Genomic DNA, 16,275 nt, shown 5'->3' with positions numbered 1-16,275 from the left:
CAGCTTCGCGACCATAACCACACGGCCAACTCGCTCGGTTCTATGTCAAATAAAAACACTTGAAAAAACTGTTCCCCATGAACATGTAAACGACATTGGACATAATAATAATAAGAAGGAATGTGCTCCTCATTGAAGCATAACTGTAACCGACTTTCATTACAACTGGTCACTTATGAGGTTCCACCCTGCCTAAGACACTGGTGGTTACTTATAAGGATGCAAATTATTTTTATTATTATTATTATTATTATTATTATTATTATTATTATTATTATTATTATTATTATTATTATTACTATTATTATTCAGGTTCATGACGCGAATAATTAAACTAAATATACATGCTTATAATAAGCATTCGAATTTAGTTGAACAAAGTTAACATGGACTCGAGTAATTGGGTCAATATTTTTCACAGATATAAAATTTGTTAGCTCATGGGTCTGAAAATAAAAGATGCATATTGATACCGTTATCGTTTTAACGTTGCATCAAACCCAATGATTATGCAAAATAAAATAAATTCTCATGTGTGGACGTCTACTAAATAATCAACTTCACTAACAAGAAGTCCTCCACCCGCACTCGAAATAATATAAGGGCATGCCATACAGTGGATATTTAAAACCCTAACCAAGAATAAACATTATGCATATAATCGTCAAGATGAACAATAACTTTAAAATTTAAAAAAAGTATGGAATATGACATCACTCAACTAACCTTATACTAGTAGTCAGAGTCAATCACTATTCAATGGGTTTTCATTAAATTACATCCGCTTAACATATGTAATTTAATCGAACCAAGTTACGCAATACTATATCAGAATATGTACACCAGCTGACTAGGGTCCTTACATCTACCATGACCTATCGTATATCCCACTAAACGTCCTTTCACGATCTATCTCAAAACACTAGCAACGCAGATAACACTTACTACACAAACGATACCTTGAATAATTAAATCCCATGATAAATATTCATAAACGAAGAAAATAACTGGTGCAGTCCTATCGCGTATACGTTCAACTAACATGATTGAAACTTAAATAAATACATAATTACACCACCGGCATTACAACATAATCACTACTCAAACTGTAACCGACTTTCATTACAAATGGTCACTTATGAGGATCCACCCTGCCTACGACACTGGTGGTTACTTCTAAGGATGAAAAATGTGAAACGAATGGTTACTTGTGGGAGTAGAAAATATGAAGTGAAAACTCCACTAGATCCTGTAAAAAATGAATCTTATCCTTCCTTGAAAATAATGTTTTCCCCTCTCAGATAAATCTTCGCGCTAACCTACGACGTTTACAAATGAAAATTCTGATTTCAACGTAATGCTGTTAGCATGAATACAATTGACATGATAATAAAACAACAAATCTTCCCATCTACCTTCCAAATTCACGTAATTGCGGCGTAAAAATTATCTACCTTCGTTAACCTTCACTTAGGATCGCGGGACGAAAATCTATCCTTTAACCTCATTGACCTACAACCTTACGCAATATCCGAATCATGGGACGAAAACATCACAAAATCACTTCAGACATTTCAAAATCTACGTGGCCATCTGGCTGCATATTGTACCAAAACGTATGCACACATTAAAACTTAACCAGGAGCAAAAAACGCACCACTTGGACAAAATCCTCACACTGGAATAATACAACTATGTCTGAAATTACAATCCCACAATTTAATGATACTGTTGCCTACCCTACATTTGATTAGTGTAAATTTCAACATCTACACTTAGACTTGGGCCTCAGGTCGATACAAAATTAATGTTAAATTCCTTGATTTCAAATCTATAAATTATAAGTTCGTTAATACCCACTTTCTTAACGATTATCCGATTATTTACCGGACATAATATATTCATACTATTAGTATAACAGATTATTAATTTCGAATTAATTTTGGAGAGAATCCCTGAGAACGAAATAAGACTTTTGGCCATATCTGCGTTTAATTTTGCAACCGCACTGCAACTATAATTATACTACATGTCCACATGCCGAATCTAATAACGGAGATCTATTCTTTTATGCTAATTGAAATGTGGCGCTACTCAACCAAGAAGGAACAAAACATGATGGAACGTTAACAACAACAAAATATCGTGATAATATTTTTGGAGATATACTGACCCGCAGCACATACATTATGAAGAGCGAGAATGCCTTGACAATATTCACACAATATTGCACCTTAGATGACAGAACCTTACCGGCCAAAGTTCTAAGCTAAAATATTTCACATAGGAGGTTTTGTCCCGGCAACGACGATATGTACCTTTAACTGAATTAAAACCGACATTTGGAATCCCTCGTCAATACTTTATCAGCCCAACTGTTGCCGGCTTTGATTTTATTTCATCAGAATTAGGGCTATAAGGAGCATTCTCGATAGGTATAATTTCACATTTAGATAAATATTGATGTTTTACACGTTACACATACAACATACAATTTCTACACTCCATTCGCGATAGTACGGTAACGTATTCAGGTGCAATCACTCCCGAAAACTCGGCAGTATTAAACACATATATTTTACTGGGGCGACCGTAACTCTCACTTCGTTGGCTTATTTCTAAAACCTCGTACGTCTCAATCTCCGTCCTGCCCATTATATTTCTTAAGATTTGTCACGCCTCAAAGCCACATATTGATAAAAATGGACCTTAACATACCGTATTGTAGGGATGTTGTTTGCATGGCGAATTTACGCACTCCTACAGTTTAACGTATTTAAGGTTCATCTTCCTTTACATATCAGCATAGGAAAATGAACACAACGAAAATTGTTCTAATGGACAGAACATCCAAATGTGGCTGGGAGGCGTGACCAGTCTTAAGGAAGATAATGGATAGGAAGTGCATTGCGTCGGCTTACTTCTAAAACCTCGCATGTCACAATGCTCTTCATACCCATTATATTCCTTAAGACTGGTCACGCCTCTCAGCCACATATTTATATGCAATCCACCGAAACCTTTTTCGTAGGGTTCATTTTCCTGTGCAGGCGTGTAAAGGAAAATGGACCTTACCATACAGTACTGTAGGGATGTTGTTTTCATGGCGAATTTAAGCACTCCTACAGTTTAACGTGTTTAAGGTTCATTTTCTTTTACACATCACCATAGGAAAATGAACACAACGAAAATTGTTCTAATGGACTGTACATCCATACGTGGCTGGGAGGCGTAACCAGTCTTAAGGAAATGGATAGGAAATGCATTGGACGATACGAGGTTTTAGAAGTAAGCCATCGATTGGGAAATACGAGGTTTTAGAAGTAAGCCATCGACTTGTTTGTTGCCTATGACCAGGTAGCTACCCTCCGATAAAATCTCCTCCTTTGCTAAAACAATCTTGTCTCTCCTGAAGCGAATGTATCTCTAACTCCCGTTGTCTACTTACGCTACTTAGCACTGTTAAATATCCAATATACACTGACTGACAGAGCAAATGCAACACCAAGAAGGAGTGGTCAGAACTTTATGCCAATTGCAGGGTAGACTGACGTCACTGAGGTATGCTCATGATGTGAAATGCGCCGCTGTGCTGCGCACGTGGCGAACGATAAATGGGACACGGCGTTGGCGAATGGCCCACTTCGTACCGTGATTTCTCATCCGACAGTCATTGTAGAACGTGTTGTCGTGTGCCACAGGACACGTGTATAGCTAAGAATGCCAGGCCGCCGTCAACGGAGGCATTTCCAGCAGACAGACGACTTTACGAGGGGTATAGTGATCGGGCTGAGAAGGGCAGGTTGGTCGCTTCGTCAAATCGCAGCCGATACCCATAGGGATGTGTCCACAGTGGAGCGCCTGTGGCGAAGATGGTTGGCGCAGGGACATGTGGCACGTGCGAGGGGTCCAGGCCCAGCCCGAGTGACGTCAGCACGCGAGGATCGGCGCATCCGCCGCCAAGCGGTGGCAGCCCCGCACGCCACGTCAACCGCCATTCTTCAGCATGTGTAAGACACCCTGGCTGTTCCAATATCGACCAGAACAATTTCCCGTCGATTGGTTGAAGGAGGCCTGCTAAGAAGACTACCATTGACTCCACAGCATAGACGTGCACGCCTGGCATGGTGCCGGGCTAGAGCAACTTGGATGAGGGAATGGCGGAACGTCGTGTTCTCCGATGAGTCACGCTTCTGTTCTGTCAGTGATAGTCACCGCAGACGAGTGTGGCGTCGGCGTCGAGAAAGGTCAAATCCGGCAGTAACTGTGGAGCGCCCTACCGCTAGACAACGCGGCATCATGGTTTGGGGCGCTATTGCGTATGATTCCACGTCACCTCTAGTGCGTATTCAAGGCACGTTAAATGCCCACCGCTACGTGCAGCATGTGCTGCGGCCGGTGGCACTCCCGTACCTTCAGGGGCTGCCCAATGCTCTGTTTCAGCAGGATAATGCCCGCCCACACACTGCTCGCATCTCCCAACAGGCTCTACGAGGTGTACAGATGCTTCCGTGGCCAGCGTACTCTCCGGATCCCTCACCAATCGAACACGTGTGGGATCTCATTGGACGCCGTTTGCAAACTCTGCCCCAGCCTCGTACGGACGACCAACTGTGGCAAATGGTTGACAGAGAATGGAGAACCATCCCTCAGGACACCATCCGCACTCTTATTGACTCTGTACCTCGACGTGTTTCTGCGTGCATCGCCGCTCGCGGTGGTCCTACATCCTACTGAGTCGATGCCGTGCGCATTGTGTAACCTGCATATCGGTTTGAAATAAACATCAATTATTCATCCGTGCCGTCTCTGTTTTTTCCCCAACTTTCATCCCTTTCGAACCACTCCTCCTTGGTGTTGCATTGTCACTGTCAGTCAGTGTATTTTAATTTCAACAATCAACAACAACAAAACTTTAACAACTTTTCACTAGGTGAGATAACAATAACATACCAGGTACCATGACAATGTTTATACAAGGCAAATACATCCAAAATTTAGTGACAGTTTAGTAATCAGGGCTTCCAGCCCCTCGCTTTACGTTTCCTGAGCTCTCAGCTCGACCTTACAAAAGATTACTATTTTACACAAGGGCAGAAAACCCCTAGTCCCTGGAGCATTTGCTCCCAACTTTAAATATCAAGCCTACCAGAGGCACAGTTACCACACTTGAAAAGAGCTGACACGCTCTCAGTTTTTCAAGCCTATTCAAGGCAATATCATACTTGACAATTACTTGCCATCAAGGCACAACTTAAAAAAAAATAGAAACGTGGGTATCTTGTAACCAACCTACTTGGCCTTAGCAGAAAAAGAAGAGCTTAAGTAAATGGCCCTAACCCTCAAATTGAATGGAGGCGTGTACTTGCAATTTTAAAACCTAAAAGGGACTAGACCGATGAGACAGGGGCTATTCCCAATCTACTGAGGTAGCGCGCATGGAGATAATTTTAATACCTAGCAGAAACAAATGTGGTACCTCAAACCAAGATGAAGGGGAGCTCGAGAGGGTAAATCACACTCTATCCCCAATTTACAGTTAAACATTTTATGAACTTTTACATAAGCTGGCAGAGAATTATATTTGTAGAGAAATAGGTTACATATTTACATTTTTCGGACCTTTCTCTCAGGTTAAGCTGCGGAGATAGCAAGAAATAAGATGTTAACTGGCCATTACCTTGCTGAAGATCTGCTGCCTGAAGAAAGAGGCACCTCCCGCCTCCTGCTTGACACACACACTAAGTTAGAAGTTGATCAAATGGCCAACAGCCGTGAAAACCCGCAGTTTATAAACCCTCGGGGAAGGTTCGAGACCTTTCATGAATAATCAAGACAAACCCACAGAATTTTATTGGTTAAACTTAAGTTACACACCAAATCGAAGAAGAAGCCTGTAATAGGCTGAAAATTAATTACAGAAATTAGGGATTGGCTGAATTCAAAACTGGCAGAAAGAAAGGATCAATATTGCCAACCCATAAATGAAGGAACGAAATTTAGTAAAGAAAAACTTATAAATACAAAATTTCTTCAAAAAGGTTCCTTCATTTCGCACCAGGGTGCATGATCATAGTTTTTAGCAGAGACATATGTGAGAGAATGTCCAAACCTCTTGATGAACGGAAAACAAAACAAGTTGAAATTCACACAGTACTGGCAACTTCATAATCACAAAATGTCGGTAGTGACATCTTCTGAGAAAGGTTTAAGTAGGTCTAGTTCCAAGTTCAGTGTTTCTCCTGTAGAGGAGTTCTAATTGGCGCGAGATTTAATGTGCGGCGTAGGGGTGTACCTCCCGGTACAATTTTTATTACTATTATGTACAACCCTTAGTTCCACTTCCCGTTACGGAGTTGGACATGAAGTGACATGAAATTATATGATATGTTTTATGGCCGGATGCCCTTCTTGTCGCCAAAATCAACTGAGGAACTAATGAAGATGAAATTAATTTTGATGAATGAAATTGTTTAAGGTGGTGGAAAGAATCGTCTGTGGCATAGTAATAGGAAATCTTCCGGCAATTGCCTGCAAGTAAAAATGGAAAAAATCCCAGGACATCCTCCGATGGGTTATAACCCACCTGTCTCCCGAATTTAAAGTTTCGCTCTACAGCCGTGGCACCAAGCAAGTCGCTGGGTTGTTTGGCACGTAGCTGTCATCTTACATTCGGGAGATAGTGGGTTCGAAACCCACTAACGACAGTCCTGAAGATGTTTTCCCGATGTTTCCCATTTTCAAACACGGAAAATGCTGGTGTGGTACCTTAATAAAGGCCATGGTCGCTTCTTTATCACACCTATCCCATAGTCACCATAAGACCCATCTGTGTCGATACGGCGTAAGGACAAATGTAAAAATGTTAAAAATTACAGCCGTGGCATGTTAACACGCACGGTCACTCGGCTCGATGATAATAATAATAATAATAATAATAATAATAATAATAATAATAATAATAATAATCAGAAGGAGTAGAAGAAGAAGAATATTCAATCGCTTTACCAGGATGAATTTATATCTTGTTTTTGTGACTGTACTTCCGTACTATAGCACGCATGTTATTATTATTATTATTATTATTATTATTATTATTATTATTATTATTATTATTATTATTATTATTATTATTATTATTATTATTATTATTTTGCTATACAGATACCGAAAAGTAAATATGAACTAGGAATGATCTTGTAAAACTGCTCTGAAAAATCCTGTGTTTACTTCTACTCTCCTTAAATTGCAGTTTGTCGAGGCAATGCAAAATATAGTTCGATATATTTAATCCATAGTCCCAGTGTGTTTATCTTGTGGAAACACAACATTCCATCTCTAGCTGTAGCAGTTTTTATCCACACTGTGTTTTCGTTGGGTTACAATGGTTGCGAATGATTGCTTAACCAAGGCGTATTTATCTCTTTGTTTTGGTGACTGTTCTCCACTTCCATAGAATACATTTTAATTAACCTACTGTAGATGTATAGTACGGTAGTGTTCTCTTCTTGTTTACGCAGTCTCATTTAGTCTGTAGGGGTTGCTGTATTATATTTCACTGTTTCTCTACTTGAGTGGAGTGGTGCAAATTCCTATGATCATTCTTTCTGTGAAGTTCCGATTCATATATTCTAAATACAATTTCCTCTCCTCATCCAATCTATCTTCTTTACGATACACACGCTGATTAAAGTGATTTATGATAAACCATTTTCGATTTTTGTTTTGCATGTAAACTTGCCTTATTGGTTTCTGTACACCAAATTAGTTTTCTAGAGATACTTCAGTTCTAGCTTCGTCATCCCGAGCACAGATCATGATACGATAACAGTATATTATTGCATCATACAGTTTTAATATTTGATTGACAATGCAAATATGTCCATTTAACTTATATGTCTGTCTCTGTTCACTTGAAATCTGGGACAACGGAACTGGTGTCATGAGAAATCGTCGTTGCCGGGACAAAACATCCTATGTAATAATATTTTTGGAGATATACTGACCCGCAGCTCATACATTATGAAGAGCGAGAATGCCTTGACAGTATTCACACAATATTGCACCTTAGATGACAAAACCTTACCGGCCAAAGTTCTAAGCTAAAATTTTCTACATAGGAGGTTTTGTCCCGGCAACGACGAAATGCATCTTGTATTGTCCCATCATGTAATTAAGTTTCCATCCTCGTCAGTTACCCCCATTCTCACTGTGATATTAATTACTGGAAATTGCAATTCCTTGAATAAAAGTGTAATAATAATAATAATAATAATAATAATAATAATAATAATAATAATAATAATAATAATAATAATAATAGCACAGCCACTCCACTTGTCAGGGATGTTACACTTTTACTAATTCAAAGCCCTTAACATTAAAATTTAACGGTATTTTGTGAACATTTTTAACATGAAACACATTAAATGGTAATGACCTCCCTTCAGAAAAAAAAACTATGCTGAGTACAATGAAGACTGAAAAAATGTTCGGTCGCGGATGTCACCGAATTCGTGAACTCACCTCACAGGCTGTGAAATAAAATTAAAAAACCCAGGCTACTGCCTTAGACAACGCTCATTTTATAATCATTGTGTTGTACTACAAGCTTTACAAGTTCCAATTCTAATAATAATAATAATAATTCGTGTGGCTATTTCTAGCCGAGTGCAGCCCTTGTAAGGCAGACCCTCCGATGAGGGTGGGCGGCATCTGCCATGTGTAGGTGACTGCGTGTTATTGTGGTGGAGGATAGTGTTATGTGTGGTGTGTGAGTTGCAGGGATGTTAGGGACAGCACAAACACACAGCCCCCGGGCGATTGGAATTAACCAATGAAGGTTAAAATCCCCGACCCGGCCGGGAATCGAACCCGGGACCCTCTGAACCGAAGGTCAGTACGCTGACCATTCAGCCAACGATTCGGACAGTTCCAATTCTGATCTATTAATTGAAAATAAGGAAGAGGAATGTTAAGCACCCAGAAGGAGTGGTTGAAAGTGAATGAAACAACATACGTTGAAATACCACGTGCCTTTATTGAACTCATTACAATATGGGACGAAAGAGACAAGGACGTTGGCAGATACAGGTAGAATGTTGGGTGTCGCATCCGAGTCCCCGCCCCCCGCCTGGGCCATGCGGTTCGGAATTGTGTCAAAGACCCTTTAGGTCCTCTCCTGAGGCACGTTCGTCCCACAGTTGTTGCAGAAGTCCCTCCAGATCCCGCGGGTTGGTACTAGGATGGAGTCCACTTCCAATGTCATCCCACACGTGTTCAATGATGGAGAGGTCCGGCGGGGATCTTGCTGGCAACGAGAGGACCTCAACATGCTCTAGACAGTCCATAGACACACAATGCCAGGGTGTACGTGCATTATCTTGTTAGAACACTGTCCCAGGGTGCTGTGCCGTAAGGGGTAGGTCGCGCGGACGCAGAATGTCTGTGACGTATGACTGTGCCGTCAAAATCTGTCGAAGCATTATTACAGGTGAGCTGAACGCATATACTATGTCCCTCCACACCATGATACCAGGGATTAAGCCTGTGTGTCTTTCCACAATATGGGCATGGTATGCCCTCTAGCCTCGACGCCGCCATAACCGCACACGATGGTCATCGGAGGTTATGGAGAAGCGGGACTCATCACTGAACATGATGCGACGCCAGTCGTCTTCTGTCCATGCCTCCCGGGCAAGGCACCACTCCAAGCCCAGGCATTGGCGTTCTGGTGTCAATGGCAACCGACGCATGGGGCGGTAGGTCACCAATCCGGCGGATGCGAGTCATCGAGACACTGTGCAGGAACTAACATGATGTTGTAGAGTCTCCAGTACATGTTCGCGGATGGTGGGTGCCGAAACAGTGCTTGGCGCACCATACGACGATGCTCCCTAATGTTGGTGTTTCACGGTCGACCCAAACCTGCACGACGTGATTGGGTGCTCTCATGTACGCAGATTCCAACATCGGGCCACTGTGACATCTAAGTGGTCCACATGCCTAGCAGTTGAACGACACGACCAACCAGCCTCATGCAGTCCCACAATGCGGCCTCTGCCAAATGCTGTCAGTTGGTGAATAGGATGTCAAATGCGCCTGCAAGACACCGCGGGTACTTCGTACTGTACGCAGTTCTCTGCACGTCTTGCTTAACTATCTGACTTACAGCAGTTGACTGGTAACAACTTATCAACAAGAGGACGGTGACATCACGAATGCACTCTGGTGAGCGTTCTAAACATTACAGATCCTTGTAAATCTGATCACGTACTCACACATCAATAGTATGCATATATATCGATATGGGTTAATATTGGACCACTCCTTCTAGGTGCTTAACATTTTATGTCAGGCAGCGTTATTGCTTTATACATGTCACGGATGTTACAGCTTACATGATATATGGCACAGTTAATATTTGTGATGTATTGCCTTTCTTAAATTAATAAGCTTACATGGTATAATTAACGCAATTATGCAGTGATACATAATTAGGCCTCTAATTAGAAATCAGAACAAATCATTTTACTTATTGGATGGAAAAAACCATGGATTGAAGGAAAGGCTAATGTGTGGTCATTCTCCAATTTTTAATTATATTATAAATAATATTTAAAGGCTTTTCTTAAAAATACAACTACAAGGAGATTTTGCTTCTGTAATCATAAATAACTATGCTAACAATATACTTCATAGTTGGGTTAGGTAGAATTCAGACCACCTGCTTAATGTTTATATCTTCTTCATCCGCTTCATAAGGTAGGAATAAATTGCCAGTTTTCCATACGGCTTCAAAAAGATCACACGTAAATCACCTCCGTTTTGCAAAACACTTGTTTGACACACTGTAACATAGTAATGGCTAACCTGAGACTTTTCATGACTTAAACATATACTCCAGGTACCATACTCTTAGTGAGTAGTGAGTAGTGAGTACAGGAAAACATACATACATACATACATACATACATACATACATACATACATACATACATACATACATACATACATACATACATACATACATACATACATACATACATACACTACATACATTATCATTATAGACCATTATGCCTTTCAGCGTTTAGTCTGCAAACCCCTTTGAATTTACTAAACGTCGCCACAATCCTCTATTTGCAACTAGTGCTGTGGCCTCAGTTAGTTCTATACCTTTTATCTTGAAATCATTAGAAACTGAGTCTAACCATCGTCGTCTCGGTCTGCCTGTACTCCTCTTACACTCCATGACAGAGTCCATTATTCTCCTAGGTAACCTATCCTCCTCCAGTCGGCTCACATGCCACCACCACCGAAGCCGGTTTATGCATACAGCTTCATCCATCGAGTTCATTCCTAACTTAGTCTTTATCTCCTCGTTCCGAGTACCCTCCTGCCATTGTTCCCACCTGTTTGTACCAGCAATCATTCTCGTCACTTTCATGTCTGTTACTTCTAACTTATGAATAAGATATCATGAGTCAACCCACCTTTCGGTTCCATAAAGTAAAGTTGGTCTGAAAACAGAACGATGTAAGATAGTTTCGTCCGGGAGCTGACTTCCTTCTTACAGAACACTGTTGTTCTCAACTGCGAGCTCACTGCATTAGCTCTACTACACCTTGATTCAATCTCACTTACTATATTACCATCCTGGCAGGAAACAACCTAAATACTTAAAATTTTCCACCTGTTCCAAATTTGTATCATCAAGCTGACATTCAGTTCTGTTGGATTTCTTACCTACTCACATCAGTTTAGTCTTCGAGAGGCTAATTTTCATACCATACTCATTGCACCTATTTTCAAGTTCCAAGATATTGGACTGCAGGCTTTCGGCACAATCTGCCATTAAGAGCAAGTCGTCAGCATATGCCAGACTGCTTACTACATTTCCCCCTAACTGAATCCCTCCCTGCCACTTTATACCTTTCAGCAGATGATCCATGTAAACTACGAAAAGCAAAGGTGAAAGATTACAGCCTTGTCTAACTCCTGTAAGTACCCTAAACTAAGAACTCATTCTACCATCAATTCTCACTGCAGCCCAATTGTCAACATAAATGCCTTCGATTGATTTCAGTAGTCTACCCTTAATTCCACAGTCCTCCAGTTTGGCGATCATCATTTCCCTGGGAACACGAAACATAAACACAACTGTCTATTCCTCTCGTAACATTTATAAATTACCTAGCGCATACTGAAAATCTGATCCTCACAGCCCCTCTGTGGTCTGAAACCATACTGATTTTCATCCGACTTCCTCTCAACCATTGATCGCACCCTCCCTTCCAAGATGCCAGTAAGTACTTTGCCTGGTATATTAATCAATGAGATACCTCGATAATTGTTGCAATCCTTCCCCTTGCTCGTAGATAGGTGCAAATACTGCTTTTGTCCAATCTGAAGGTACCTTACCAACACTCCATGCTAATCTTACTACTCTATGAATCCATTTCATCCCTGATTTCCCACTATACTTAACCATTTCAGGTCTAATTTCATCTATTCCTGCTGCTTTATGACAATTGAATTTATTTACCATCCTTTCCACTCCCTCAAGCGAAATTTCACCAACATCATTTTCTTCCTCCCCATGAACGTGGTTGTTCACGACACCACAATGAAGATTTCGTTTCACGTTGAGAAGATTTTCAAAGTATTCCCTCCACCTATCCAGTGATTCCCTGGGATCTGTTATGAGTTCACATGAATTATTCAAAACACTGTTCATTTCCTTTTCCCTTCTCTTCCTAAGATTCATTATTACTGTCCAGAAAGGACGTATGGGCTGTATGGGCTAATAATAACGAAGTTTTGTAGCCATGTATGTACATAACATAACTTTTGACACACAGATATGGAACATTTTAGATTTCAAGTCAGTAATATGTAAGGGCGAAAATAATTATAATTTTAGTATTATGTTCCGTTTTTATATTTGTTCAGTTTTGTTCCTTTGTTCCTTGCGTATTCTATATATGCTAATTAGTAGTATTTCAGTTCATTGATACGTAAGCCGTACTGTAATCCTTCTAATTTGGTTGATTGTTGTTTGACTGCCTGGTTTCATTTTTGTTAGTTTGTTTGTTTTTCTGCTGACGTAAAGCTGGAAGAGGGTGAGATAGGCCTGACCTATCTCAAGCTAAAGTGTTGATTCAGTGCGTCTGCACGTGTAGAGTAGAGTAAGGTAGTGAATAGTGTTAGGTTAGAGGATGTATGTTGTCAATGATACAGCGAAGGATGACCGAGTTATGGCGCCCGTCTCGGCGGAAGAATACAGGCGTGGTAGCCTACATGTAGAGCAGGCAATCCGCACACATGTGGGCTGTTACATGAAGGAGTGATGAGGAAATATCATTGACAGCTTAAGGGGTCTATGAGGTATCGGTTTCCGAGCCTCATGAGACATGTCTGGTCGTGACATCCCAGGGAAGGGTGGTAGCAGTTCCTCACCAGGGGTGATGTCGCGGCCAGACAGATTTAGGATAGAATTAGTATATATTTAATGTAGTTAAGAAGTGTTGCATGTGAAGTTTGCATTCCACCCATGTACAACATGCTACATACTAGATTTAGAGGTAGTTAGCTGATAAATATTCTGTGCTTATTTTTGAATTGCATATTTGGAACACTGTAACTGGGCGAAAGCCTGTAAAGTTCAATAAATCAATCAATCATATTCATATAGCGTTCAGATAGCCCTAATTCTTCGGTTTTCAATTAATGTCCAAGTTTGTTTATGTTGTTTTCAACAGATACATTTTCATCATCAGAATATGATTCATATCAACTGTCATAATCAGATGAATACACATCATGACACCGCAGTTTACTGTTCATACCTTGCGGCACTATTTCTGGAAAGGCAACTTGAAGTTGTTCGACAGATTTTGAAGTCAAGCTAACAGATACGTGTAAATTATCAATTTTCTTTATGTGAATTACACTGAACTTCAGAGGCTTTGATGAATTCTTCAGCATTTTGAACAGTACAATGTCATGATTTTACTGCTGTCCAGACTATTCGTTCGACTTTCCCGCTAATGACATCTACTGCTCCTTTATCATGGCCAGCTGCAAAACAGTTCCATTCTACAATTTGCACGTTGGGCTCATAGGGAAAGTGGCACATATTGAAAGCTGTATACTTGCTCTTAAACAGGGAAGAACAGTTATCTGAAAATATATTCAACTTTGTGGACAACTTTTCAATATGTGCTTGTTGAAGAATATGAGCCCGAAGTTCAATTGTTTGGAGATATATTGGTCCTCATTGCTTCTGCTTTCTTCCTCCTCTGCTCCTGCAACCTTATTCTAGTGTTTTCGCTCCTCGAATTCAAAAGATGCTTGTCTTTTGCACACTTTTCTTCATGTTGTTAACTTTTTAAACTATTCCTTTCTCTATCCTTCCCCAAATATGCAGCCCATCTCCCTGGATTTATATATCTCATCGTAGCACTAATTTTTTCCATTCACGGAGCAGACTTTACAGGTGTCATTACCCGCAACAAGAGAAAACAAGCTTGGACCAAATTATAGGTTATTTTATGTTTCTGTTTGCCTACCATTGACTTTAAGGACATTTCATTATAACATTAAAACATTCCAGATGGAATGGAAGGAAATAAATTTAGTTTTGCTGTGTTACTTTATAAATTCAAAATCATCTCTCCAGTAACATATTTTAAATCCCTCTGAATTATATCAATAATAGGTTATGTTACATGGACTGCAGTTCATAAAGTTAAACAGCCTTACCGTAATCTAAAAGTATCAGTGGTGATGGAAATGTAACATTCGTGACGTCTATTTTATTCTTATTTAAACTCAGATATTATCATTAAGATCATAGAATGTCAACAATTTTTATCTTTGAAAAACCAATTTTGTTTAATGATATTTGTTCGTACCGTGATCTCTGTAGATCTTTTGCCATTACTTTCACCATATGATAGAAATCTGCGTGTAAGTGTAATTGCAGAAGTGTAGAGTGTTGAATATGAGGAAAGAAAGGTTAAGGACGACACAAACACCCAGTCCCCAGGCCAGGGATAATAATAATTTAAAATTAAAAAGCCCCGAACCGGCCGGGAATCGAACCCCCCGGCCACCGTGCGACAGGCGGACGCGTTGCCCCTACGCCGAGAGGCCGGACGAACAAAATTAGTTCAAATTTGTATTTTTAAAAGTTTCTCCTTTTTGTCACGGATGTTACACCTTGTACATCAGACTACTGTTTTACATTTTTGCTCACCTTGGTCTCTGAGATTCAGTGTGTAGAGTCTCAAAACATAAACTCAGCAGCAAAATTCCTGAGAATGGAGTTAACAGTTGAACTGCATGGAAGTAAATGCTGCCAACTTCAGTGAGTGAAATTGGCCATGTTCTACCAACTAAAAGCAGCTACTTCCATTAGTAACAAAATATACTATATTAAATATATTATTTTTCAAGATATCTCAGCAGAACGCTAAAATTAGAAGTTTTAACCACTCATTACGTCAAAATAGAATATTTTTCCAAATATATTTTTTCAGGATAATTCCCTCCTTACCAAGAATGGCTGGGCATTGTTGTATTGTAGCTACTTCTTCTTCTTCTCCTACTTCTTCTTCATCTATTTACCCTCCAGGGTCGTATTTTCCCTCAAATCTCAGCGAGGGATCCCACCTTTACAGCCTCAAGGGCAGTGTCCTGGAGCTTCAGACTCTGGGCCGGGGGATACAACTGAGGAGAATGACCAGTACCTCGCCCAGGCGGCCTCACCTGCTATGCTGAACAGAGTCCTTGTGGGCGGATGGGAAGTTGGGTAGGGATAGACAAGGAAAAGGGAAGGAAGCTGCCGTGGCCGGCATTTGCCTAGAGGAGAAGTGGGAAAACAACGAAAAACAACTTCCAGATGGCTGAGGAGGGAATCGAACACCCCTCTATTCAGTTGACCTCCCGAGGCTGAGTGGACCCCGTTCCAGCCCTCGTGCCACTTTTCAAATTTCGTTCTAGAGCCAGGAACCGATCCCTGGCCTCCAGGGATGGCAGCTAATCACACTAACCACTACACCACAGAGGCGGACTCATCAATTACTACTGAATTTAAAAGAAATTTTCCAGGAAAGTACTGAAATATCTCCTGTAACGTGCTCGAAGTCAACAGCACAGAGGTGTCACATTTAAGTAGCCTCAAATGCCACCTGCCTAAGTAAAAATCGACCTCTCAGTCTTGAAAAGAGATGGACGCCGATTACCTGATTGCTCAAATGAGTATGGCAT

Source organism: Anabrus simplex, chromosome 2 (genome assembly GCF_040414725.1).
Source record: "Anabrus simplex isolate iqAnaSimp1 chromosome 2, ASM4041472v1, whole genome shotgun sequence".
Lineage (NCBI taxonomy): Eukaryota > Metazoa > Arthropoda > Insecta > Orthoptera > Tettigoniidae > Anabrus > Anabrus simplex.
Note: the sequence above shows the minus strand (reverse complement) of the source record.